General features: G+C 36.9%; 1 protein-coding gene across 13 annotated transcripts in view; it reads right to left on the bottom strand.

Moving 5' to 3' along the window:
* The window catches only part of MAP2 (microtubule associated protein 2), a 176,245-nt gene extending 159,547 nt beyond the window's left edge, over positions 1–16,698 (bottom strand). For all 13 annotated transcript variants that reach the window (XM_056111854.1, XM_056111842.1, XM_056111846.1 and 10 more), the window contains exon 1: positions 16,629–16,698. The gene's annotated coding sequence lies outside the window, so the exon portion shown is untranslated. The remainder of the gene's footprint in view (positions 1–16,628) is intronic.
* Between the last annotated feature and the right edge of the window lie 11,170 nt (positions 16,699–27,868).

Below are 27,868 nucleotides of genomic sequence, written 5' to 3'. Positions count from 1 at the left end.
GCTAGAAATCTGTAATTTCTAGAGCAGAGAGAATATCAGTTTTGGTTTTAGTCTTCATTTAGTATGTTTGCAATTCCTCTTGTGCAATGAAGGGGTTTTCATATAACTATGGGTACAAGTTTAGTTACTTGGGTTTATGACACAGTTTTAAATATAAAAAAGATTTTTTATATTTCTATTTCATTTTAAATCTAACAGCATGCATTTGTAAGTTCCATTTCAACTTTGAAAATCAAATATCATTTTTATTTTGCAGAAAATGCCCAGGAGAAAAAAATTTCCAACTAGCTTATAAACAGCAAAGGAAGAATATAAGCACAATAGTACAGAATAAATATATATTAATGTTATTAAAATTCAGACAAAAAAATTAAATATACCCATTGAAGAAGATGAGAGCACACACTTCTTCTTTCTCCTAATAATCATTTAAATAATGATCCCTTGCGGATGTGTAGTCACTTATTGGCATCTATTCTCCAAACACAACAAGGATATAGTCACATCTATGTTCACTGCCACTCTTAGCATCATAGCCAGGACAAAGAAACAATCCAAATGCTCAAATACGGATAAATGAATCAAGAAATTGTGGTATATATGCACAATGGAATACTATGCAGCTCTAAGAAAGAAAAAAAACATGCAATTTGCAGCAACTACAATGGAATGAGAATATATGCTGAGTGAAGTCAGCCTGTCAGAAGGAAAGAGATATATACAGAATGATCTTTCTCAACTATGGGACTTAAAGACACATAGCAAGATGGCAATGACAGGCCAAAGGAAACTGTTGAGTTGGGGGTGGTAGGCAAAGGGAGGCTAAATGGGTGAGCTATGGGGGTCGTTGGGGAAGAAAGGTGGGTACACTGGTGATGGGCATGGTGTTGTAATTACGTGCATGAGAAACCATCACTAACAGTATTGTAAATCACAAAATCTCAAATCAATAAAAACAACAAAACAAACAAAGAAAGAAAGCCATGCAGATCAGCTGAAACAGAAAGAGAAACAAAGAACCCTGGAGGGACTATGCTGCCAGAGGCAGCTGGACTAATTGCAGGATCAGCCCAAGGACATCTAGAAGAACTTGGAATACAGAACTGAAGGGGAAAGGACAATCATGGCACCCTGTTAAGACAGTCCAAAAGCCTGTGACTCTTTCTTCTCCCATATAGCTACATCATCCGTTGCCGGGAGAAGCTTTTGCCTCCAAGAGTGAAAACAAAAATTTGTCTTTGGTAAAAGCAGGTAATCATTTTGGAATGCTAGTGCAAATTAATGCCATGCAGAACTGAAACTTGGTGAGAAATTGGGAAGATTCGAACCTGCTTACTGCTCATTCTACCTCCATGCCTCTCCCCGGATGCCTATTTCATCATTCACGCTATTCCCTACCCCAAATCTGCATTCACGGGGAAGTGGGGTAAAAATCTTCACCCTGCCAGAGGGACTTTATAATAGCTGCCTGTGATCCTCACCCTGATTCTATTCATTTAAAATAAAAATAATCAAAACATTTGAGAAAAGCCAACAATATGAGTAATAACAAAACACTTTTCAAAATGACTCCTGAACAAAATAAATGTGATTCGGGAAACAACAGAGAACTTACAAAGATAAATACTTTGCTCACAATAGTTTGAGAGGATAATGCATATTATACTTTAATAATTTCCTTTTTTTAAAGGAAATTAAGATGAAGTTCCTTTAAAAAAGGAATTACGGAAAATGTTAAAAAAAAACATATTCCTAGAACTGCTTATAGGATCATTTAACTAAATAATTCAGTGAATTGATTAAAAATAGAATTTGCAGGGCTGATGGCAAATAATAATTCATCTAATTAGAAAAAGAAGGAAGGAGCAGAGGAAACTGCTCAAGTGACAGAGCACATGCTGAGCATGTGAGAAGCCCCACTCTGATCCTTTCCACCACTAGCCTCTCCACTCCAGCCCTGCTGATGAGGCCCTTATGACTTCTATCACCTATGGACCTATTTTCAGGTGTAGCCCCTTAAAAAGAATAAGAGAAAATTTGTAGGATGAAGAGAAGAGAAAATAACAAAAAAAAAAGCATATGTAATTGGTTGATTCCGGAGATCCAGCATTTATCAATAGGAATCTCCTAATTGCAGAATGAATGAAGTATAATAATAAAATCAAATCGAAGAGAACTGCTCTAAGTTACAAGACATCATTTAAAGTGTCATTATTTCCAAATAGATCAATAAAGCTGTTCATCTAGATGTACCCTTTTGAAATTAAAATAACTTCTAAAACTTGTTAAAAGGGAGAAAAATCAAAAATAAATCAGAAGAATAAATCAGATTTACTGTCCATAACCCTTTGATGCTAAAATATAATGAAGCAAAACTGCTTACTGACTGCATAACCAATTAACTATGTATACTAAATGAATTCATGATTTGAGACATGAAAGGGCTGAAGTTTATCAGTAACCAGCCACATAAGAATCAACATCATTAGAAGAAACTCTAGTTAAAGCAAAGAATATAATAAAAAAAAATGACATCCAGGCAAAAGAGAATTGTAATCACAGAACCTGTTAAGCCCAGCGAACTTCAGACCAAATACAGCCAATTCTGGCTGCTGTGAATGAATTTTCTTGGAACATAGTTGTGCCAATTAATTTACTGCCATTGACATATGCCAAACACAGTAACAACAAAGTCTCATGATGGAGACATTACTGGGCCTGCTCGAGCAAACTGATGAACAACAGGAGGACAGTGACAGTGACAGTAACATTTTCTGCATCACAATGGTTGAGCACTGAATGCTTTGGGAGGGAAAACTATGAAGCTATAATGAAGGTGATAGGGTCTCCAAAACTGGGGACTCTGTCATTTGCTACTTTACAGATGGTGTGATGACATTAGATGATAAGAAACAAGCAAGGATACAAGAAATGACAGTCACTGAATCTTGACACTGAAAATATTCTCCTATTTGGGGAAGAGAAGGATGAGGAGACTGGGGCCACACTCAGTGGTGCTCAGGGGCTATTCCTGGCTCTGTGCTTAGTAGTAAGTTCTGGCTGTGCATGGGAGAACATATACAGTGCCGACGCAAATGCCACGGAATCAAACCAGGGTAGGCTGATGCAGATGCATGCAAGGCAAGTACCTCCTCTACATTTACTTCCAGGTGATTCAGTGAACATTAACTGATTCCATCATGAAATATGCTATCATTAGCATAATAGTAAATGCTGTTTGAGCCAGGTTGCTTTTGTGAATCAACTTGAACCATATGCAATTTAGTTACAGCAACAGAACATAAAAATGACAATATAAAAGACTGCAAAATTACATGACTGAAAATGCTTCTGCTGTGCATAAAGGTTCTTGCTTTAGGGAGAATTAAAACAATTCTGACGAAGGGAAAGCAAGAAAGACTCTTACGGTAAAAGATTTGACTAGAGATATCAATATGAACTAGTGATATTTTAAAATATCTATTTCATATCTATTCTGTTGAATAGAAAGGCAGAGAAGCAATGGCATCATAGAAATGATGAGTCTATATCTTGCCTTGAATAAGATCTTAAGAGAAATGCTGGTCACAGGTCCAGGAAAATATATTCATTAATATACAAGTGAACATTAACAACTTGTGGTACCAGCAAGTGAACGTGGAGTCACCACAGTGGAGGAGCAACCTAAAGGGCATCTGACTGGATAGAAATTGTTACTTGGACACAGTAAGTACATATATGTATTGATCAACCTCTTTCTTCTGTGCTACTTATGAAACTATGAAAATCAAATAGAAATTAATGTTATCAACTCAAATGCAATTTAAATGAAGGGGAAAATATGTACAGTGGTAAAAAGGAGAAACTTTATCAGTGTTCTATACTGTCCACTTTCATTATAGGAAATGATCAATGCTGCCTAAAGTTATGATCCTAAACTATTATTTACAACTACAAGGATAATCATGGGCTTAGAGAAATGTTCCAAAGACTCAAAGCACATGTTTGCTGTGTGGGTGCCTGGTGTTTATACCCCATCCAAAGAAACTCCCCCTGGAACTGTACCCCGTGCAGCTGGGTATGCTCTGCCCCCCCTCAAATGATAATTATAATCAGAAGAATTCTTAGAAAATGACAATCATTACAAATCATGTGCAAGTAAAGAGTTGAAAGAACAATAAATTCACTGCTTTAAAAAAATGTATGTAGCACGTATACACTTTGGTAAGCAGTTTTCAAGTAGTCTCCAGGCATTAGAAAAATTGCAGTTGAAAAACACTGTCTCCATAGTTTTATATTTTTAATTCTTAGGGAAGATGCTACACTCAGCCAGCCCAGCTGCCAGGGGATGCTTCTGTTGGGGTCCTGCAGTGTTCAGCAAGACCATGTGGTGCCTGGGTTCAGATTTGTACCTTGCATGTACCCTCTCCCCTATGGCACCTAGGAACCTGGTAGTTCTAAGTTTTTGTTGTTGTTGTTGCTGTTGTTGTTTTTGCTACCATGTTATTTTATTTTATTATTTTTAGCTTTTATTAGTCAAACACCATGAGGTACAGTTGTAGACTTACAAATTTTTGTGCTTGGGTTTCAGTTATACAATGATCGAGTACCCATCATGTAGTTCTAAGTTTTAAGGTGCCTGCTTAAGAGCAACAAACAGTTGATGAAATCTGCTGATCAACTATTTCATATTTACCTGAGTCTCCAAGTTTTTGTATAACAGTTTTGTAGCATTAGGAATTCCCTTCTATGGTAAATGAATGGCGGCTGTTTGGAAACGTCTGTCATCTGACTGAAAAGGCTCCATGTCACAAAGAGCTCCATGTTCTGGGGTGCTATAATCCTCAATGTTAATTTTGGAATGAATAAAAAATTGAATGAATACCGTGGGCTGGAATGATAGCACAGCGGGTAGGGCGTTTGCTTTGCACGCAGCCGACCCAGGTTCAGTTCTTCTGTCCCTCTTGGAGAGCCTGGCAAGCTACTGAGAGCATCTCACCCACACAGCAGAGCCTGACAAGCTCCCCGTGACGTACTCAATATGCCAAAAACAGTAACAATTCTCACAATGGAGAAGTTACTAGTGCCCGCTTGAGCAAATCGATGAACAACGGGAGTACAGTGCTACAGGGAAGAAGATAGAAAACAAATAACCTTAGCACTATTGACACTTTAAGCATTATAATTCTTTGTTTCAGTGAAATCTGTTGTGGGAATAGTTAGGGGCATCTTTGATTAGGATGTCAGGAGCTCTTCCCAAATTAGGATGGTAAAAAAAAATCTCCAGTGGGAATGGAGGGAGAGATAGTACAGCAGGTAAGGCACTTTCCTTGCATACAGCATACCCAGGTTCAGTACCATAATTCCTGAGTGAGGAGCAAGGAGAAACCTCAGAGCATTGCCAGATTTACCTAAAAACAAATAAACAATGAAAAATGTCTCTGGACACTTCCAGAAGACCACAGGCAAAAAGGTGACTTGCCCTTGCTCTTAAGAACCACAGACACAGTGCAAATCTCAAGCGTGCTTGGCTCCTGGGTGACCCTGTGCATTCCTACAGTGTTTGTGAGAACAAGATGAAGATGTAATGATTTGAGGCCTTGCCCTGCTCAAAAAAGAGAAAACAAAACAAAACAAAACAAAACAAAAAAAACAGGTCAAAAAAGTACAGTTATGAAAGCACTTACTTTTATGAGGCCCTATCTTCCTCTTCTGTGAAAGAATTAAAAAAAAAATCTCTCCTTTATTAATGATCTAGGGATAAAAGTTATATAACTTGCACATAATAAACAAACTTGAGCTATTATTCATTTAACTATAACTGTAGTGATGGAGAGGAAGAAATGAGGAGAATTGTGCAGAGTGGAGGGCATATACCCAAGATATACAGAGACAAGGAGTGGGGGCAAGTTCTGGGTCCAGATCAGGAGTCTGGTAACACTCCAGAGTGTCGCCCTACAGTTCAATGAACTGTGATGATGGAAATGTACCAGAACATGTAATGTTGCATAAAATAACGGGGCTCTGGAACACTTGAAATGGCTGGTTGGAGAAAGAGAAGAGAATTTCACTCTTTTTTCCTTTTGATTCTTAACTAATTTAAATAGTTCCATCTGGGTAGCCATTCTTATAATCATTGATCACTCTGACCCAAGATAGCAAATCAGCCAATGGAAGAGAACAGGAGGGTAGAAATGGTAGCAATATGGTTTTATAGTTTTTAATTTTATAGTATTATAGTTTGTCTGGGAGATAAAAAGAAGTGAAGAGTTTAGGACAAGGAGATAGAGGAAAGCATTTCCGTAACTGTAGCCTGATTGGGCAGTTGGATGAGGGTAGTAGAAATGAGAATTTGAAGGACAGAAAGCCTCATGGACCAATTTCTCTTAGTGTTTGTTTCGGAGATATCTAACTGTTCCTTGTTCTGTTCAACAGCAGCTGAGGTTATCATGTTCTTCCTATATTATTTCATTTTCCCTTTCTATATCTGAGATCTGAACCAGGATCCACAACTTCCTACTAAAATTCCTTAAGCTACAGCCTTAAAATTCTTTAACTTCCTATCATAGTAAGAGTTAAATCATAATGCTTGCTTTAAAGTGCAATATTTTTGGGAGGGATAAGGTTTGAGATCATGTCCAGCAGTGCTCATGGATCACTCCTGGCAGCATTAGGGATGTGGTTGTGGAGGAGGAGAATAGCAACAACTATTTCCAGGGAACACACCAGGGTTGGACATATGGACAGCAAACACCTTAGCCCTGTACTGTATCTCCAATTCCTTCAATGTAAGCTTTCAAAACTGTTTTTCCATCAATCTAACTTTCTAAATTGTTTACCCTTTTCTTTGCTTTCCTGGGTTTGGGATGAGTTATCAACTTGCTAAAAATTCTATGAGATATAAAACTACTTACTATTCTTACTTTGGACAACCTGGCAGGCCACCGAATGTAACCTGCCCACACGGCAGAGTCTGGCAAACTCCCCGTGGTGTACCCAATATGCCAAATACCAGTAACAATGATGGGTCTCATTCTCCTAACCCTGAAAGAGCCTTGAATATGGCACTTTTTAAAATCTCAGAGCTAGGACGAAGGAGATGTTACTGGTGCCTGCTTGAGGCAATTGACGAACAACAGGATGATCGTGATCATGATCGATAAAACTACAGTATGGATTCCTATTAATCTATTTGTCTATTAAATACTTTTTAAATCAGTAAGATATTTTTTGTGATATATTTAGACAATTACCTTTGCACACTAAAATATTTAAAATTAGTTCATTAATAGCTTTTATTTTTACTAGTATTTACTGAACTATATGCCAAGTTAATCTGGGCTTCAAAAGGGCAGGAGTCGAGAGACGAGAGGAATCCATTCATTGGAAATCATAGTTTTCTTGGAATGGTTCTTTATTTTAGCAATCAAGTCAGAAAATTATTAAAATATTTGATATTTAGAACAATACAATTCTTTATATGTCATGGCAACATACAGTAGAAATTAAAGGCTTTGGAGTTAGAATGAGACTATGAGCCTCAGGTCAGCCATTTATTAATGACTGATTGGAGAAGGATATTAGGCTTTTTCCAATTTAAGTTTTCTCACTTTCAATAAATATAACAAGATATGCCACTGCCATACCAGTACCTGTTATGAGCTTTAGAATATAAAGCTATTATAAAACTATTATAGAATATAAAACTATTTTATCTTCTTAGTATAACTAAAAAGTTATACAAAATAATTTTTTTTCTGGCAGTCTAAATGTAACTGGTTACACTGCTTCAGCAATTTTATAATCCAAAGTCTATATCTTGGGTATTTTTGTAAGCATACAAAGGGAGTCAAATTGAAACTGTATAAATTAATCTATCTCTATTACATCTTTAATTTTCTTTTTATCTGCTGGACTATCCACCTGTGTGGAGGAAAAGCACGACCATCTAATTACAATTTCTTAACATGATACCTTGTATGATTTAAACTTGTCTGCACTGTTACATTTCTGTAACTGCCAAAAAGATATTACAAAGCAATCATTTGGGGAATTTTTATCCCCATCATTTTAAGAATAGTCAGGGGAGGGGGGCACACCAGGTGGTACTCAGGGCTTACTCCTGGCTCTTCTCTCTGGGATCACTTCAGGTGTGTTCCAGAGAAAATAAGGGGAGCACAGGATAGAACCTGAGTGAGCCCCACACAAGGCAAACACCCTACCCACAGTGTTATTGCTTCAGCTCCAAGTTATATTATTTTTAGATTTTAAATATCACACATTCACTAGCAATCTTCTTCACAACTGTATTAACCATTCACTCCTAGGTACCACGTATGAGTTTTTAGTGCCTCCATAATGTCCTTCTCTGTATGCATAACCCTTTAATCTTATTATGAGAATACCCTACAATGAGCAAGAAAATATTTTTACAGGTAACTGAGTATAAATATTTTTCGAAAATGAAATAATTTCATAAACATCATTCCTACACATTTTGAAGAGTATATTTTGATTGTAATGTGTTAAACAGAGTACCTGCTTTAACAATTACCAGATGTGAATCAATTCACATCCGGCTACTTTAAATGATCATAATCCAGAGTCATTAACACCAGGATAGAATCTGAAGGAGGTTAATTCAAACCATCTGAGACAGTGCCAAAGGAATTCCCCAAATATGAGGACTGAATTTAGAGTTGTTTCTTTTTTTTCCCTAGAAAAAAGGCTGAATTTGTTTTCTCAAGAAAATCAGGATTATCTACTGCTACTCTAAGATTCGACTAGTAAACAATTGGTGAAAGGACACAGGCAGAGCGGTCAATTTATGAAAATATTATTACATTCAGTGTGACAACGCTTGAGTCCCTTCACAAAGTACAGTGCAGCTATAAAATATATAAGAAATTGAGAAACCAAACATGTGGTGTATTCATCTATCAGAGATGAGCAGCTTAAGTGCACATTATACATCTGTGGTGTTCTCATGATTACTAGAATTCATCTTGTGTTTAAAGGAGATGAATTCTAGTAATCATGAGAATATATCTTATGTAGTTCTAGAGAGGATAGGAATTAGAATCTAGTACTGGATGCAGAAAAGCAACACCTTACAAGAGTTTCTTGTGAACACAGACCTCTGTGGACACTAACAGTCCAAAAACATAAGCATTCTTCAGGGGCATGCATGCTGCTATCACCAAAACAGTGTATCAAAGGGAAATGATTCACCCTTTCTATCAGAATCTATCCTCACTAGTCCCAGGTGACTTCTGCAGAGTCTCCTAGGTTTGGATTAGGACGTGGATTGCAACAAGACCAGTTGTGATAACCTGGAGTGTTACTATTACTACTAAGTTCAGAGGAATGTCATCAAAGTCAAGATCTAGGGAGATATGAAGATGGAGAATTTATTTTTTGGGGGAGACTCAGGGGCCACACCCAGTAGTGATCAGGAGTCATTCCTGTGTATGTTTGGGGTACCATACGAGATTTTAAGGATGGAATCAGGATCTTAGGCATTCAAGGTAAACGCCTTAACATATCATCTCTAGGTCCCTCGAACTAGAAACTTTAGCAGGCCTCTGCTCAGCTAAACATCCAGACAAAGAGAAGGTTAAAAGCCCATGAAATCAGGAAGCAGAGAACAGAATTAGATTTAAGAAGTTGGCAAAGTATTATACCAATTACATCTGCAAACCTGAACCACAAGAATTCATTATACAGCATAATAGGCAGTGAGCATGAGCAGAAAATAAGAAATGTTGGTAGCCCGTTGGGGCTGGTTTAAGGAGTTTTTCATAAAATCACTGACTAGAATTGAAAAAAATTGTAACTGAAAAGGAATAATTTCCTCTTACCATCATAGTGGTACATAGAACTGCTTCACAAATAAAGGGACTCATGTCTGATTTAATCTTAGCAATTGCCCTAATTGTTTTTAATTTCTTTCTCCTGGACATCCACCTTCTAAACTCCTCTATTAATGAAGGTGTTTTCCATGGACCAGCAACATCAACATCACCTGAGGTTTTCTTAAAATTTAGCCTCTCCAGCTCAGATAGAGAAGGGAGCACCAAATAAAGGTGTCGGGAGGATCCTCCCAGAATGGGAGATGCATGCTGAAAGTAGTCTATATAGACCGAACATGATTGCCACTCAATGCAAACCACAGCACCCAAAAGTAGAGAGAACAAAAGGGAATTCCCTGCCAGAGAGGAAGGGTGGAGGGGGTGGGGGGGGGGGGAGGGATACTGTGATCAGTGGGGGTGGAAAATGGGCACTGGTGGAGGGATGGGTACTTGATCATTGTATAACTAAAACCCAAGCACAAAAATTTGTAAGTCTACAACTGTACCTCATTGTGTTTCACTAATAAAAAATTTTTAAAAAACTGGTCTCTCAAGATAATCCTTAATCCTACTGATTCAGAGTCTGCCCTTTAATAAAACCTCCAGTTGATTCATTTCTGTTTGAAAGTTTGGAAAGCTTACCTCACAGGTCTGACCCCTGCCCCACTAAACATTCATTCCCTGCACAGCTGCCTGAGTAATCTTTGAGTTGTATGTGTTGTTTACCTGCAGATAATTTCTCCTCTCTAGAAGTAAAGTTCTGAAAGGGCAGGAAAAGGATATAGGATTAGTGTTCAATAAATATTCACTGTGTGGACACATGAATTTTTCTCAGTATGAGATAAATTTCAAATATTTAAAGTCCCCTGTATCTTTCTTTTAGCAATAAGAAAGCTCTTATTCCCTTTCTCTTGCTTTTTATCAATAGGGAAGATTAATTTGAGTTGTCAGGTCTAAATCTTTGTCTGTACCCTTTATCTCCTTTCCACTAGAATCTGGTTACATAAATTGATCCTTCTATTTACATACCACATAGATTTAGAACAATTGCGCTCTCTCCCTCCCTCCCTCTCTCTCTCTCTCTTTCTCTCTCTCTCTTTCTCTCTCTCTCTCAGCCCTTCTCCCTGGCTTATTAACAGAGCACAGCCCCAACACCTTTCCTACCCTACACATGATCTTTTTCTACTTTTGAGTCCTGAACCTCTTAATTACATTTGATTAATGCCTCCCTATCTTTATATATCCATTAAAAATCTTGTTTCTCTCCAACAATCTGACTTATTTAAAGTCAGATTCAAGTTCAAATCTAGCCTTAGAGACTTATACAATCTCAGTGATTTGTGAGTTGGAGATAACAGAATCATAAAGACTTGATGAGATGGTCACAGGGCCAAAATAAACCACAGCAGATACTAACACAACCTAAAATTCCTCCTCTTTTGGAGGAAGACTGAGTCTTATTTTGAAACCACCAAATTACATGTAGTTAGTAATTTGACAACACAGCATACAATGATTCTATTAGGAGATAGTCGATGAAAAGAGTCTGGAATATCAAGTAAGATTTATGTGCAAACTATTCTATGAAAGCACATCGATGGCCATGAATAGCTGGATCAACTGACAAAAATTTTCAGTGTTAATACAATAGAATATTACACAAGGACAAAATGTTGTAAGGGATGATCAAAATCTGGAGTGGATTAAAAAAAGGCAGGGGAAGAATTAAAAATGAACTTTTTTTGTTCCTGATTATATAAACAACTGCAATACATGAAAGGAAATAAGGCAGTTTTGGAAGCCATAACCTCTGAATTGTTTAAATGTATCTATTATTTCTTTATACAATTCCAACTTTTACAGAGTCTAAAAGTAAAGTATGTTTCCTAGTTTTTCTATTAAAAATTGTCCTGTCCTGTCCTGTCCTGTCCTCCCATTGTTCATCGATTTGCTTGAGCGGGCCCAGTAACATCTCCATTGAGAGACTTCTTGTTACTGTGTCTGGCATAAAAATTACTGAAATAAATAATGAATTCAACATTCTTTTGTTTATTCTCATTCTTCATTTTATTTCTGGAGTGCTTGAGTTTTAGCCTTAATTTCCATCAAGTTACCTGTTCTTTCTTTGTTTTTATAGGGCAATTTTCCTGCTACTTTGTCAGTTTCTGTCCTTCATCGGGCATCCTACATGTCTGCACTTGTCAAGAGTTTTCACCCTGGGAGCCGGAGCAATAGTATGTACTGTGGATAGGGAACTTCCCCTGCAAGCATTAGATCTAGATTCAATCCGCAACACCCCATATTGTCACACAAGTCCCACATGGAGAGATCCTGAGCACAGAACTGAAAATAAGCTCTGAGCACTGGCAGGTGTGGCCAAAAAAAAAAAGTTTTTACTCTGGTACTCTACCCATCTTTCTTGATTTACATCCTCTCTCCCTAATTTGTCCTCTCAATTCTGATCATATGTGGCAGTATTCTTTCTAGACAGTCTACCACAGCTATCCATCATATTGGCATAAACTGGCCACAATGTTGCATTCACACCTTATTAATTTAGTCAGCATATTACTGGCTGTCTATTTCTGCAGGTGTAATAGATACTAGACAGTGTGCTAGAGATAATTTTTAAAAAGGCCTCTTTTTAGATGTCCTTACTTTTCCAGTTATCAAATTAAAATATTCGAGGCACCTCTGAATTCCTCCACTAATCAGTATCTATACTCAACATCAATTTGGGCTCAGAAACATCTTTTTTTAATGCCCCCTTGTAGTCAATACCCACTTTGACTATTTAATTTTTCCTGAATTACACTATGACAACTTTCAAAGTTTGATGATTTCCTCTACATTCTCTCACTCACATATAACTCTAATTCATTCCCAAATAGAGCTATAGAGTTAGTCATCTTAAAACAAAGTTGAGTTCGTAGTGGTTTCCTTTTCAAAATACATTCAAAAAGATCTCACTGAATAGTGAAAACATTTCTTCAACTTGGGACCTAAGGCTCCTTCTGATGTATACTGCTGAATAGAATGGAATTTTTCACTTTCTATTTTCAAAGAGTAGATTATTAGTCATTTCACATAGTATATCCTAAACAATATTCTTTTATCTTTCCGACCTTACCATCTAAGACTACCCTTCATTTGTCCTCACTCTAGAATATAAATGAAGTCAATATAACTTTCCAAGCATGTTCACTTCCTCTTGTTTCATTGCTAACCTTGTTCATTCTTCTTGGAGCAATTCCATGCATTATCTCTCCCTTGAATACTTCTATTCAACCCTTAGTTCCAACTCAAAAGACTCATCCTCCCTGAAATATTTCTTGTTGAGTCCATTTTCAGTTATTATTAATACTTTACTATACAAAGTTCATGAAAAAATTAAACATGTGTGTCTTACAGTACACCAATGAGCCCTGGTGTACATCCTTGTCTTATTCTGTTATATCTACTGTTTTGTAAGTTTTCTTAGTATGTTGACCCTTTCCTAATTGAGGATCTTAGTGCTATTTGTGTGATTACCAAGCCTTTGGTTATTTCGCACTATATATGATACTTTTCCTGGTTTATTCACTTTGATCATCTAAAATTTTTCTTCCATCATTTCAATTAAAAATATTTGCAATGTGTGAATTTTAGATATGATTTGTAGCTGCTGAATTATCTGACCAACTTTCTTATACAGATCATGAAATTCAGTAATATGACTAACATAATAACACACATTTACTTATTTTAAAATTTTCTAAATTATTACATTATTCTTTAAACATAATGTAATAATATTCACTTGATCACTTGAACACTTAACATCCCATTACTCATCAATTTGCTTGAGCGGGCACCAGTAACATCTCCATTCGTAATAAAGGATAAAGGATTCATATAAAGGATAAAGTTAGTTCCAATAAATGTAATATACATCTTAAAATGTAATATATATCAGAGTGTGAATAAAATGGAGACCAGATCAATCTCCCAGACTCTAAAACTTCAGTGAGATGACCTATGTTTGGGATACTTTCTGGCATGTTTTATATATATATATATATATATATATATATATATATACATGTGTATATATTTATACATATATAACCAATAAAATAAAACAAGGAAGAATAGTATTATGTACAATTATAGCTCTAGAAGTTTCTTTACTGATACCTTAAATAGATAGATGATGTCATACTAGTCCATAATGAACAACAAAGCATTTAAAAAGACTATGACATCATTTCAAGCATTACATTGGAAGAGAGACTGAGAGAGAGAGAGAAGAGAGAGGCCTCCACCCCTCTACTGCAGCAAAATCTTGGCTGAAGACATGAAGAGCAATAAACAATGTCAAAGCCTGGGAGTAGTATTTAGGAAGCAAAGTCCATAAAGCAAAGCTCATGCTGCAGTTTGGCATCTTTCCCCTGGCTGATGAAAGTGAAAGGGGACATTTCAAAAATTCTTTCCATCTTAACCGAAAACCTAAGGTTTGTATTAGGTTTGAAAAATTCTTTACCATATAGCCTGGAGAAATTTCTGCACATGGTTTGCCTGATTTTCTGCCCGGTATTCATTACGTTATTAATTAGAGACATATAATGGATAGTTTGGGTTACTATAAAAAACATACCAAATTTCTGTTTCAGATATGTAATTTCATTAAAAACAAGTACAAAAATAATGGTGGAAAATGATGCTGGACCTATTTATCCATAAAGTAATTAAATAAATCTTTCCTATACTTTTAAGTTCCAGGAACTACACTATGTGCTGAAGATACAAATGAAAAAATAAATCAGCAAAATTTTAATAAATGAACTTATGTCATGAAAGATGATATTTAAAAAACTAGAGATGTCTGAATCCCTCCAATTGCAATTATCCAGTTTCATTTGAAGATAAAGTAGATGTTGAGTAAATTTATTACACAAAGTCTGTCAAGACTCCCCTAGATAAATTCTAAATTAGTCTTAGAAATCAAGAGCTCTTGGTAAAGTAATATACCACCAAGGTATCAAGAAGCTCTTGGTAAGGTAATATACCACTTTCCCAAAGCCCAGATAAATTAGATAAGAATAATTAGTTTCTACCGATAAAATATTAAATACTTTTATAAAAATGTTTGCATAACTTCATACTTTTCCAATTCTGTTAACATTGAAAAGTTCAAAATTAATGAGTTGCCAAATGAATCTAAATATTAGGAAACAAATCCTCCCATGAAATAGATACTGTATGGGTTCGTAAATGGAAAAATACCAAATGAGTTTTCCTCATCAAACCTGAAATATTTCACTCACACTGAGTAAAACCTGAAAAAAGAGAATGGTCCCAAGGGTTTTACAATATCCAAAAGGGATAGTAAGTCCTGTTTGTGTATTTCATATGTGATTCCACTTACTGAGTAAGTGGGGGAAAAAATGCAATCTATTTCACGTAACTTTGAGCCTAGTTTTGTACATTTTCTCCATCATCTTAAATCATACTATTTTTTTAATATACTGATTTATTGAATAGCATTTTCTTATACAAAAATTTAATGTGATGCTTTCTGCACTTTGGAGTCTGGTGATAGTGGTGTCAGCCCCTTTCCTTTCTCCCACAATAACTACCCCCAGTAGCCAGGCACTTAATAAGTGCTTGTGGAATGAATGGATTAAGCCCTCATAATTACACACTGCAGAGAAAATTAAACAAGAACAATACATTAGTCTCCTGCCACAGCTACAAATCTTCATGTTCACAGGTGTAAATTAATCTAACTTCTGGTAATTCAGGATCGGTATTTGAGCCTTAGTCATTTTGTAAGTAAAATAAAAACTAATTTCAAAAACCTAATTTGACTGCATGAAATATGTTTCAACTGAGAGTCTGGAGGAGACATAGTATGCAAATGCCCAGGGAATATTGAAAAGATGCTATTGATCTCGGCAACACAGAAAATGTCTTCCATTTTTTAAAGGCAAATTACAAATACAGAAATACAGATTTTATGGTTAAAATTAAGAAAAAAATAATCTTGACAAATCAAAGAAAACATAGTATCTATAACTGCCATCTCCACTCAATCTACATTCTGAATCTGAATTTGAGAATTGTTATTTTTATGCAAGGTCTAAGGCCTTAACTCAATGAATTCAACTGCTTTGATAGCAAGATGAAGGATTACTCTCTTACGCTGTCTATGCCCAATAAAGAGTACAACTTAAAATCAGTTCTTTTCAAAGCTAACAAGGTTGGTCTTTATATGTATCTATTGTTAAAGACTCAAGAATCAGTGAAGAAGTAAAAAATATATTTTATGTGTAAATCCAACAACACTGAGTCATTCCTGGCTTTCTTCTCTAGCACACATTTTACCTGGTAAGCATAAGCCATTTCATAGAGCCATTAAAAAAAATCACAGGATTCCCTCTGACAGAATCACTGACATAGTACTTTTAAATTCATATTATTTAATTTCCTTAAAGGTAGATAATTTTAGACAGTTTTGTTTTAGTGGCATCAATGATGATAAATAAGTAACTCACTGATATTTGTTAATAAGATACAATATAGATAAAATTTATAATTCTTTAGACCACCTAATAAAAACAGACTTGGATAATGGCATTCTCTACATAGCACATTCTAATCTGCCATGAACAAAGATCAATGTAGGTTTAAAGATAAAGGATCGACTATGGATATATTAATTTAAATAAAAACATTCCAAACCATCCCTGATTTTCCCTCATTTAAACATCCAAACATAAAAAAAAGTGTTGGTACCTTTTAATTTTCTGACTGAGTGGTTTCCATTCAACGTTTTCTCAGTTACAGACGAGAAGCTGAAGAATCTACCGAAACAAGACAAAAGAAAAAAGTACATATAGAGACAGACATTTTAAGTGAATATGAAAAAATCATAACTCACCAGTATTCAAATGTGTTCTTTCTATAAGATTATAAATCTATGTCCTGGAATCAGTAGTACAAAAGATGCAGCACTTGGATTCTCAGGAAGCTCAACAAAGAATTTTAAACATTACACTTGGAGATCCCACACGGCACACATAGTCTTTGAAAAAGGCATTAAAATAAAACAAAGTAATTAAAAAATACAAAACAAACAAACACCCAAATCATTACCAGTGAATAGGGAGCAATACCAGCTAAGCCTAGCCTTTGAGTATTGCTGCAGAATCCTGCTCCACGAGCATTATCTCCATGGGCTGGCTCTCCGGAGAGCTCTAGACAGACGCAGTCTGCAAGCTCCGGCTCCTGTCTGTGTGTGTCGGCAAAAGGGAAGCTGCAAATTAGAAAAAGTCCCCGCAGTGGTGAAAAGGAAAATAAGGCGAGTGGGAGCAGGAGAGAGCGCTCACTAGCTTTAGAATGTTCGAGAATGATGACAAGCCACCCAGCTCCGCCATCATTCACTGACAATAAGATGCAGCCCAGGCTTAGGATTTAGCAGTTTGCCATAGGGGCTTCTGGTAGCAAATGCCTGACAGGCATTTTAATTGCCTCCATCCAAGTGTGTCCCCAGGAGTTGAGTCTATAAGTCTATGAATGTCATCATCTGGTCTCCTTTGTGTTAATGCCAGACACACACACACACACACACACAAACACACACACACACACTCACACACACACACATACACATGGCAGTTTTACAGCATTTAAGATTACAAGCAAGGTACGCTATAGAAGCAGTATGATTAAACGATAAGGTATGGCAAATTTTATTATCTGCAAAAAATGACATCAGGAGCTCCGTAATGTTTTGTCATTAAGAGAAAATTACACTTTTTAAAATTATCTATCACATACTGTTTTTTTTTATATCTTAAGATAAACAATTGTGCTAATAGAGAAATAGGAATATTTGTATATATTTTCACGTGGAAAATTCATTTCCTTAGAACTGAGGTAATTATGCACTTGGCAATGCTTTGCATATAAGGAAAAATGCAGCGAAAAACAAAAGAGATTAGAAAATTGGTTAGAAGGGTGCTTTCGGCAAGCAATCTATTTTGTACCTTTTATATATATAAAAGCAAGAGGAGGGGGCTGTCAGCTTGAGCATTAGGACTTAAAAGTCCCCGAGGACAATGCAAGGAATTGAATCTCTGGCATAATCAGAATCTCCTTTATGTTGACAACTGAAATTAACAGTTTACTATCCCTGTTTTACAGAGCCCCTTGTATAGGAAGGCTAACAGTGAAATAAAAGCCTTACATTCATTTCCTGGACAAAAGGGATGAGAAAAAATGTTAATAAATACATTAATTTTTACAGCATTATTAGCACCCTGCCATTGTCAAAGGAGCAAAATTTGATGTACACCAAAGAGGCCAGCTGTAAAGAAGGTTGCTGGAAAGGAGCATCACCATGGTTACCGGAAACAGAAAGTACAGAGAAAAGTAGGTGCTGATAAAGAAGGGGAAACCAAACTATGGGAGGGGGGATTTCAAGACAGAGTGATAAACTCAATTCTTTTCATTTTGGAAGAGCGTTCTCTACCCATGTTATACTATATTTTGAATGCATTGGGATGGATTTGCACTCCCCTTCAGTCACTTTTCCATTTTTAACATATCATTCATTAATTTTGCTTTCATAGCTAATCAAATTATGGTTCTTTTGTGCCTTTGTCTGGATTTTGATTCATGGACACCCTCCAGCCCAGCCCAGACCCTTTGTTTCATAGGTGAGGAACCCAAGGCCTAACGAAACTGAGTCTGACTGGAGACTCAGCAGGGACAAACCCCACTCTCCCAACTCAGCTCCCTTCTTTCCCTTCACTCAGTATGTAACTCTTTCTTTGCATTCTTTCATTTGTGTAGTAAGCCAAAATGATTCCAGTCCTTTGTCTTGACAGGCTTATCAGGGAAAGCAGTAGCCTTCCTCCTTAAATTGTGTGGTAATCATTCTAATGGACCTGCTATGCTTAAGATCTGTGATGTACATACAGCATTTGAGGTCTAAAGAATCTGGGATAATTATGCCACAGCTCTTCTTTCATTTCCATCTGCCAATCAGCTGAATCAAGCATGATTGCCCTTTTGTGAACAGATCTTGTAGAAGTCAGAACTTATTCACCCTCTACTAGGCAGTCTGTCATGCTTGGCATCATTCTTTCTGCAAGCATAAAATTGGGCTATGAAGATTGAACAGATCTCCCAATACTCCTATTTATTATAGATATTTGGGCACTTTTATGAGATTAACTAAAATCAGAAAGTGAGGAAAACAGGAACCTAGGTGAAAAGAAAGGCAAGTGGGAATGATAGTTTACTAAGAACCACTAGGAGATGCAGTGTTTGTTAAAAATCTTTCTCAAAATAGTAAAAATGGTGATTAAGATTTTGAGCTTGAAATTTTACTTTTTCTATTTGAAAATGTTCTTTCAACAATCACTTTTGACTTCTGCTTTTAGGTTGACTTATCTATAAACAGGGTCAGATTATCTATTTTAGTGTCACACTAGCCTAATTTTTTCCCCTCATAGGTTAGCAATAATCATATTTTTAAACATTTCTCTGCCCCCCCCCCCAGGGATTGAACCTAAGGCCTCATACAGAGAAGGTACATGCTCTACCACTGAGTCACATCTCCAATCCAAGGTAACCACATTTAAAAATAATGTGATCATAGCACTGTAGCACTGTCCTCCCATTGCTCATCGATTTGCTTGAGCGAGCACCAGTAACGTCTCGCAACAAATTGTGAGACTTTTTTGGCATATTGTTTGGCATATTGAGTACGTCACGGGTAGCTGGCCAGGTTTTGCTGTGCAGGCGAGATACTCTCAGTAGCTTGCTGGGATCTCCGAGAGGGGGAGAGGAATCGAACCTGGATTGGCCATGTCAGCCATGTGCAAGGCAAGCACCTTACCTGCTGTGCTATCGCTCCAGCCATGATTATCATAAGTACCATATAAGACAAGTTTCAGGCTACGATGGATCATATATATAACAGCTGGGAGTCATCTCTAAAAAGTGCCTGTAAACTGGTCTCCACAATTCAGTTTAGTATAATAGAAAGACAATGGGAAGGTGTATTTTGGGGGGTCAGAGACAATTATTGGGGGAAGAATACAGTCTGGTTGAGGGTGTGGATTTGGAAAGCTGTATGCATGAAACCCTATCATTACCAGTACTATAAATTATGGTGACTAAACTTTTTAAAAAATCAAGAGTTAGTATGAATAGGAACTTTCTGTTAAATGTCTCCATTGACTTTAAGTAATGATGTTATTTTTCAATGTAAATGTTTTCTTCTAATATCGACTCATTCAATTCTACAGTAAAAGGATGATACATAAAATCATCCTTTTGTAACAAGTTATATTTTAACATGATTATATAGAGCAAAAAAAAATGGCCCTGATCAGTTTGAAAAATATTACACCTTTCAAAATATGTAATACTCGTAATACTTGGGCATGTTACTTCAGGCGATGGGTATTCTTTTTAAAAATAATAGTGGGAGAATCTATTACTTTAATGTGATTACAATATAATTAATGCCACAAATAAAATATAATCCTCACATTTATGCAAGATATATGTTAACAAAATAAGATAATTAGGGAAGTTTCATGCTGGACAGATAGTACAGAGGGGTTAAGGAGGTTGCTTTGCTTATAGCCAGTCAACCCTAGTTCAATCTGTGGTGTCACATGGTCCCCGATCCCCTCTAGGAGAAAATCCTGAGCACAGAGTGAGGACTAGCCCTGGAGCACCACCAGTTGTAGCCCCAGAGTAAAAGAAGCTTCATGATTTTCACTGATATTTTATATTTACTTTGAATATATTTGTATTTATATTAACAGCCTAAACTAAAGGGACTTTCCTTCCCTTTCTCTCTTTAAGATCCTAGACCTTGGCTTATCATTTCATTGGCGAAACTCAATTTTGAAAGCATATGTATTTATTTCAGACACTTGATAGGTTCTAGGAATGGTGAAAAGAAACAGCATTTCCTCCTCACAGAATTTCAATTCACCTTCAAAGAACATAGATGTAAAGCGAAATCTAAATTCACACTTCTTTTCTCACTTTGATGAGACACTACATCTCCGGCCTCTGATTCATCTCAGTTACTAATCTTGAAGAATTTAATTTAATTAAATATCCCTAAACTCAGCTCGACCCCATGACTCCTTCCGGAAATTCTTTGTTTCATTCCATAAATATAGTAAAGTAAAGGGCCTCCCGTTGATCATCGATTTGCTCGAGCGGGCCCAGTAACGTCTCCATTGAAGACTTTGTTGTTACTGTGTCTGGCATATCGAATACGTCACGGGGAGCTTGCCAGGCTCTGCCATACGGGTGGGATACTCTCAGTAGCTTGCCGGGCTCTCCAAGAGGGGCGGAGGAATCAAACTTGGGTTGGCAATGTTGGCTGCGTGCAAGGCAAACGCCCTACCGCTGTGCTATCGCTCCAGCCCCATAAATATAATGGTCTGTATATTTGTGTTTTTACTCTTAAGCTCTTTAGGGCAGAAAACATAATGGAGAAAGTTCTTCCTTAGCTCCTTGGAATTTTTAGCCTACATAAGTTCACCTTTCCCACCTCCGAATAACAGTGTTCCTACGAAGGCTTAGGTAAGTTAAGATGACTTAAAATGAAAAAGCAATTAAGTGTGTGTGTGTGTGTGTATGTGTGTGTGTGTGTGTATGTGTGTGTGTGCGCGCTGATGCAGATAAAACTCAAAGCTTCACACTGAGGCGCATTCCTGATGGACCATTAATTTACGTGGAAACAATTTTGAGTGTTCCCAGACACACATGAGAAACAAACAAACAAATAATACATAAAACCTAAAATGACACAAGTATGTAAAGCTATGGGTAAACACACACACACACACCCACACACACACAGACATTCTCTTTAAAGTAATAATGAAGAAAGGTTCTTAGTGCCACTCACTGTTTAGGGCATAGGTGTATCAGTGATGGCAGTTTATATATGTTTGATGTGATTTTCACTTTCCCTTTGCCATAAAAGCAAAAATCTTCATATTTCTTTTGGTTACTGAAGATGGAATAATGGAGACATTTGTAAAAGCATAGTGGAGCAAAGCATACTCTCAAAAAGAAAGGAAGATCTTTTCTTTTTTATCATTTTACCAGTCAGGGCTGTCCTCGAAACCATAATGAAAATTGCAAACTTGTTTTTTTCACAGTTCTTCACCTCCTGCTTTTATTTCATAACATTATCACTCTCTGTCATACCATACAATTTTATTTTATTTTCCACTTCTTACTTGACTCATTCTGCAAGTTCCATGAGGGAAATCATCTTTATATGTTTGGGGCACTGGTGGACTTATAGCAATGTCCTATAACATTGTCCTCCCATTGTTCATCGATTTGCTAGAGCAGGCACCAGCAACATCTCCATTGTGAGACTTGTTACTGTTTTTGGCATATCGAATACCATGGGGAGCTTGCCAGGCTCTGCTGTGCGGGCGGGATACTCTCAGTAGCTTTCTGGGCTCTTCAAGAGGGACAGAGGAATCAAACCCAGGTTGGCCGCGTGCAAAGCAAACATCCTACCCGCTGTGCTATGGCTCAAGCCTGTGGTGGACTTAATGCCTAAAACAGGATATGGAACATACAGAAACACAAAAATTCTTAATGAGTGACTATGAAAACTACAGTATTGTAGATGAAATGGGGTGAATACTTTTGCAACAACTGAATAGCCACATGCAAAAGAATGAAATCTATTACTATTGCATCCCATGCTTAAGAATGAACTCAAAATGGATTGAAGATTTTATTTTTAGACCTGAAATCACAAACCCCATGAGAAAATATAGGCAAAACAGTTTATAATAGCTGCTTCCATTATGTGTTTAAATAAACAAAAGCAGGAATAAGCAAATGAGATGAATAAACACTCAAAAGCTTCTATACATCAAATAAACGATCACTAAGGAAAAATGACGTCCTACAGAACAGGAGAGAATACTTCCACAATACATCATCTGACAAACAGCTAATATCTAAGGCATATGAGGAAATAAAAAAGAACTGAAGAACCTGACAGTCATAAAAAAAAAATGGATGGAACAACTGAACAGATATTTCACCCAAAAAAGACATACTGATGGCCACTACATGTATAAAGAAAAAAAAAAAAGAAAAGCTCATTATCACTTCCTATCAGGGAAATGCAAATGAAGATGACAGTGAGAAATCAGCTCACACCATAAGAAAACCACCTCACAACTATATCAAAAATCCAGGAACAAGTGTTGGTGGGGTGTGAAGAAACTGAAACCTTCAAGCACAGTTGGCAGGAATAGAAATTGTTCCAGCCTCTATGGAAACTAGTATGATGCACTCTCAAAATATTAACAAGTATTATCTCACAATCCTAGGAATTCATCCTTAGAGCACCAAAACACTACTTTGTAAAGGTATATACGTATTATGTACATGTAGCACTATTTACAATAGCAATATTTGAAATAACTCAAGCACCTAATGGCAGATGAGTGGATAAAGAAAATATGAGACCTGTACAGGTAATGTATATATAAAACATATAGTGTGCTAATGCATATATAATACATTTAATGTGATATTATATAATGTGGTATTATATAATGTGGCATAATATAGTGATCACTGTATTACTGTCATCCCATTGTTTGTCGATTTACTCAAGCAGGCACCAGTAACATCTCTATTCCTCTCAGCCCTGAGATTTTAGCAGCCTCTCCTTACTCATCTTTCCCAACAATTGGAGGCTCCTATAGGGTCAGAGGAATGATACCTGTTATCATTATTGTTCTTGGCATATCGAATATACCACGGGGACCTTGCCAGGCTCTGCCCGTGCATATATAGTGATAATGTATATGTAATACATATAATGTGATATTATATATTTTATAATTATATAATATACAATGGAATGCTTCAACTAAAATAAAAAGTAAAATCTTGCCTTTTGTGAAAATATGAATAGAATTAGAAGGGAAGGACAAATACAGATGATTCATGTGAAGGATATAAAGAAGCAAAGCACTGGAATCATTGAAATGAATGTAAACAAAATTATGAGTTAAGAACTCAAAACTAGAGGAGGAGGAGGAAGAGGAGGTGGAGAAGGAGGAGGAGGAGGAGGAGGAGAGGAAGAAGGTGGAGATCCAGCGCACTTGTGATGCAGTGACACTGGTACTTTGGTGGCAGTATGTTATCATACCATAGAACTGGGAAGCACTGTAGCACTGTCCTCCTGTTGTTCATTGATTTGCTTGAGCGGGCACCAGTAATGTCTCCATTGTGAGAGTTTTTGTTACTGTTTTTGGCATATTGAATTCGCCACAGGGAGCTTGCCAGGCTCTGCTGTGCTGGCGGGATATTCTTGGTAGCTTGAGACAGAGAGGGATCGAACCCAAGTCTGTCACATGCAAGGCAAATGCCCTACCACTGTGCTATTGCTCCAGCCCATAGACTGGGAAATGGCATAAAACTGTACTCTTAAGACACAATCATGTAGAATAATGTTATTTCAATTTCGAGAAGTGAAATGAATTATGCGAAGTAATAGAAATAGTAACTATTCTTATCTAGTACGCTTGAATTTGAGTTATATGGCAGATATTTAAATAATTTTCAGATTATTGTAAAGGTAAAGGTAAAGGTAAAGGCCCTCCCGTTGATCGTCGATTTGCTCGAGCGGGCCCAGTAACGTCTCCATTGGAGACTTTGTTGTTACTGTGTCTGGCATATCAAATACTCTCGGTAGCTTGCCGGGCTTATTGTGACATTCTAAATTCTGTTACCTTTATTTACCTCAGATCTTTTCTTCCAACAGATGTGGCCCACAAAAAAGTATATACTGGGGGAGAGCGGCAGCTCAACAGGATGGCATGCATGCTTGGCAGACAAGGGGCTCAGTTCTTCAACCTATTCCTGGCACTGCATGATCCCCCATGTACAGTCAAAAACAACCTCTGAGCACTGAGCTAGGAATAGCCCCTGCGCAACACCAAGTTTGGCCCAAAACAAACCTCATTAAAAAAAAACAAATACAGTGATGAAGAAAAACAAAGGAGAAATAAAAATGTCATTATTAGCTTGTCAGATGGAATAATGAGATGTTGAAATTCTACTACTTTTTAACTTTGAAGAAGGTAATTCTAGTGGCATAACCTCATAACTAGAAAAGTTAGCCAAGGCTGCAGAGCAGAGAGTATAATACAAGATGCTCCATCTAATCAAGGTAAGGGTTCAGCAGCCTCTAATTAAAAAATGGCAAATTTCAAATTTAATCTGTGAAACTTCTAGGATATTATAGTTTATTAGATTATTAGGAATATAGCATCAAAGTTGACATTTTCAAGATTAGGAGGTTTGCTGAGAACCATAAAATTTTGTATAAATGTTTACTAAACTCTTGACGATTCAATATAGGTCTCTAGATCTAATTTTTGATTGCATGGAAAATGTAAACAACAGTACTGGAGATAAAGCACTTGCTCTGCATGAGGCAACCAGGGTTAGAATCTTTGGCACCACACATGATTCCCCTGAGCACTTCCAACGGTCACTTCTGAGCACAAAGTAAGGAATCTGTACACCATGAGCTGTGTCTTCCTCCAGAAAATTCAGTATCTCCAGGGAACTTAATGAAAAATGAATCAGGATTAAAGATTGATTATAAGAGAGCAAAGAACATACTGACTGACAGATGGGTTACCTGTGGTCCTCTTTGACAAGTTCACCGTGATTTTGATTGGACTTGGCACAAAGTAGAAAGCAAAACAGATTCTAAACAACAGAGGAGCAAAGAAAGATAACTGGATTATTTTCCAAATGCTACTCAATCAAGCTGAGTGATCATGATCAGACTTCAGCTCCAAAATTTCATTTTAAGTCTTACTCTGATGCTTTTTTCAAAGTATCAGTTTTATTCCCATCCAAACATAGCACTGTAGCACTGTCCTCCCGTTGTTCATCAATTTGCTCAAGCAGGCACCAGTAACATCTCCATTGTGAGACTTCCTGTTACTGTTTTTGGCATACTGAATATGCCACGGGGAGCTTGCCACGCTCTGCCTTGCGAATGAGATACTCTCAGTAGCTTGCTGGGCTCTCTGAGAGGGGCAGAGGAATCGGACCCGGGTCGGCTGGGTGCAAGGCAAATGCCCTTCCTGCTGTGATATCGCTCCAGCCCAAACATAAGAATAAAATATATTTCAAATAGACTGAATTATATAAATCATTTTGAACCTGAAAAATAGCTTTATTTCACTTGAAATTTTGCACAAATGCCTCTGAAAATAGCATGTTTTGACTTTATTCCATCAGTGTTTTTATTTTACTTATCAAGGCAGAATAAAAAAAATGATGCAAATGGAGAGAGACATGGGGATTTTCTTATTCTAGGTTCTCAGAGTTGGATGCAATACAGAGAAGCAACTTGCATAGAGGTCATATGCACTTTTGTATGCTATTACTGTCTAGATTTAAGAATTGATGGTGCTCATACTTTATTGCTCTCCCATAGTTATACCAAAATAAATTGAACTAAATTTCTTTTTTAAAAATTCTTCTCTGAAGACATAGAAAGATTGCATGGGGGGTGGGAGGGATACTGGAATCCGTGGTGGTGGGAAATGGGCACTGGTAGAGGGATGGGTATTTGATCATTGTATAATTGAAACCCAAGCACAAAAATTTGTAAGTCTACAAGTGTACCTCACGATGTCTCACTAATAAAAATAGATAAATAAATTCTTCTCTGAGGGGCTGGAGTGACAGCACAGCAGGTAGGGCGTTTGCCTTGCACGTTGCTGACCCAGGTTCGATTCCCAGCATCCCATATGTCCCCTGGGCTACTGTCAGGAGTAATTCCTGAGTGCAGAGCCAGGAATAACCCCCGTGCATCGACAGATATGACCCAAAAAGCCAAAAAAAATATTTTCTGAAAACATTATCAGGAATGGAGAGATAGTAGAGGAATCAAGGTGTTGGTTAGACTAACACATGCTGCTCCCAGTTCAATCCCCAACCTGCATATGCGTCCATGAGCACTGCCATGAGTGACCCTTGAGCAGAATCAGGAGTAGCCCAAGAATGATGCCAGATGTGGCCCCAAAACAACAAACAAAAAATGTGCCATGTAAACTAAACTTTTGAAAAATAATTGCTATTTCAGTTTATCAAGCTGTTATTTTTTTAAAGAACTACTGTATTGGGAATAAAAACCAACATTTTTCTTTTCTTTTTTTTATTTACTTTTCTTTTTTGTTGTTAAAAAGTAAAATAATTGAATTCCTCATGCAATAAGAAAATTCATATGATTATTTGGTTTTGGGGGGCCACAGCTGAGGATTACTTGAGGATTACTCCCAGAATAGTAATTGTGGGAGCAAACAATGACAGGAGCCTGATGAGCTATCTCTCCAACCTCAATATAATTATTTTTGAAGATATTTTGGTGATATCTAGAAAATTCAACTGTAGACATACAACCCAGCACTTCACTTGTAGATATATAACCAATTAATGCATAGTTATGTAAATATATTTATCAAAATATTCTTTTTTATTCAAATAGCATAAAATTAGAAACTAGTCGGATTACTTCAGCTGCTGAATGTGATCTATCCACAAATAGTATATTTTTTCACTTTTTGAGTCATACTTGTCGATGTACAGGGGTTACTCCTGGCTCTGCACTCAGGAATTACCCCTAGCGGTGCTCAGGGGACCATATGGGATGCTGGGAATCGAATTTGGGTCGGTTGCCTACAAGGCAAACACCCTACCCACTGTGCTATTGCACCAAAAACAGTATTACTGCACAGTTTATAAGAGTTACTCTTAGATGCAACAACACAGATAACATTCTCAGGCTTAATGATATGTGAAAGAAGCAGATACAACAAGTTACAATATTATTCCACTAATATGATATTTAAGAACATCACTGTATCATTGTGATCCTGTTGTTCATCGATTTGCTCAATCAGGCACCAGTAACATCTTCA

The sequence above is a fragment of the Sorex fumeus genome, unplaced genomic scaffold (assembly GCF_029834395.1).
Source record: "Sorex fumeus unplaced genomic scaffold, SorFum_2.1 ptg000014l, whole genome shotgun sequence".
Taxonomy (NCBI): Eukaryota; Metazoa; Chordata; class Mammalia; order Eulipotyphla; family Soricidae; genus Sorex; species Sorex fumeus.
This window is presented reverse-complemented; position numbering and strand designations above follow the sequence as displayed.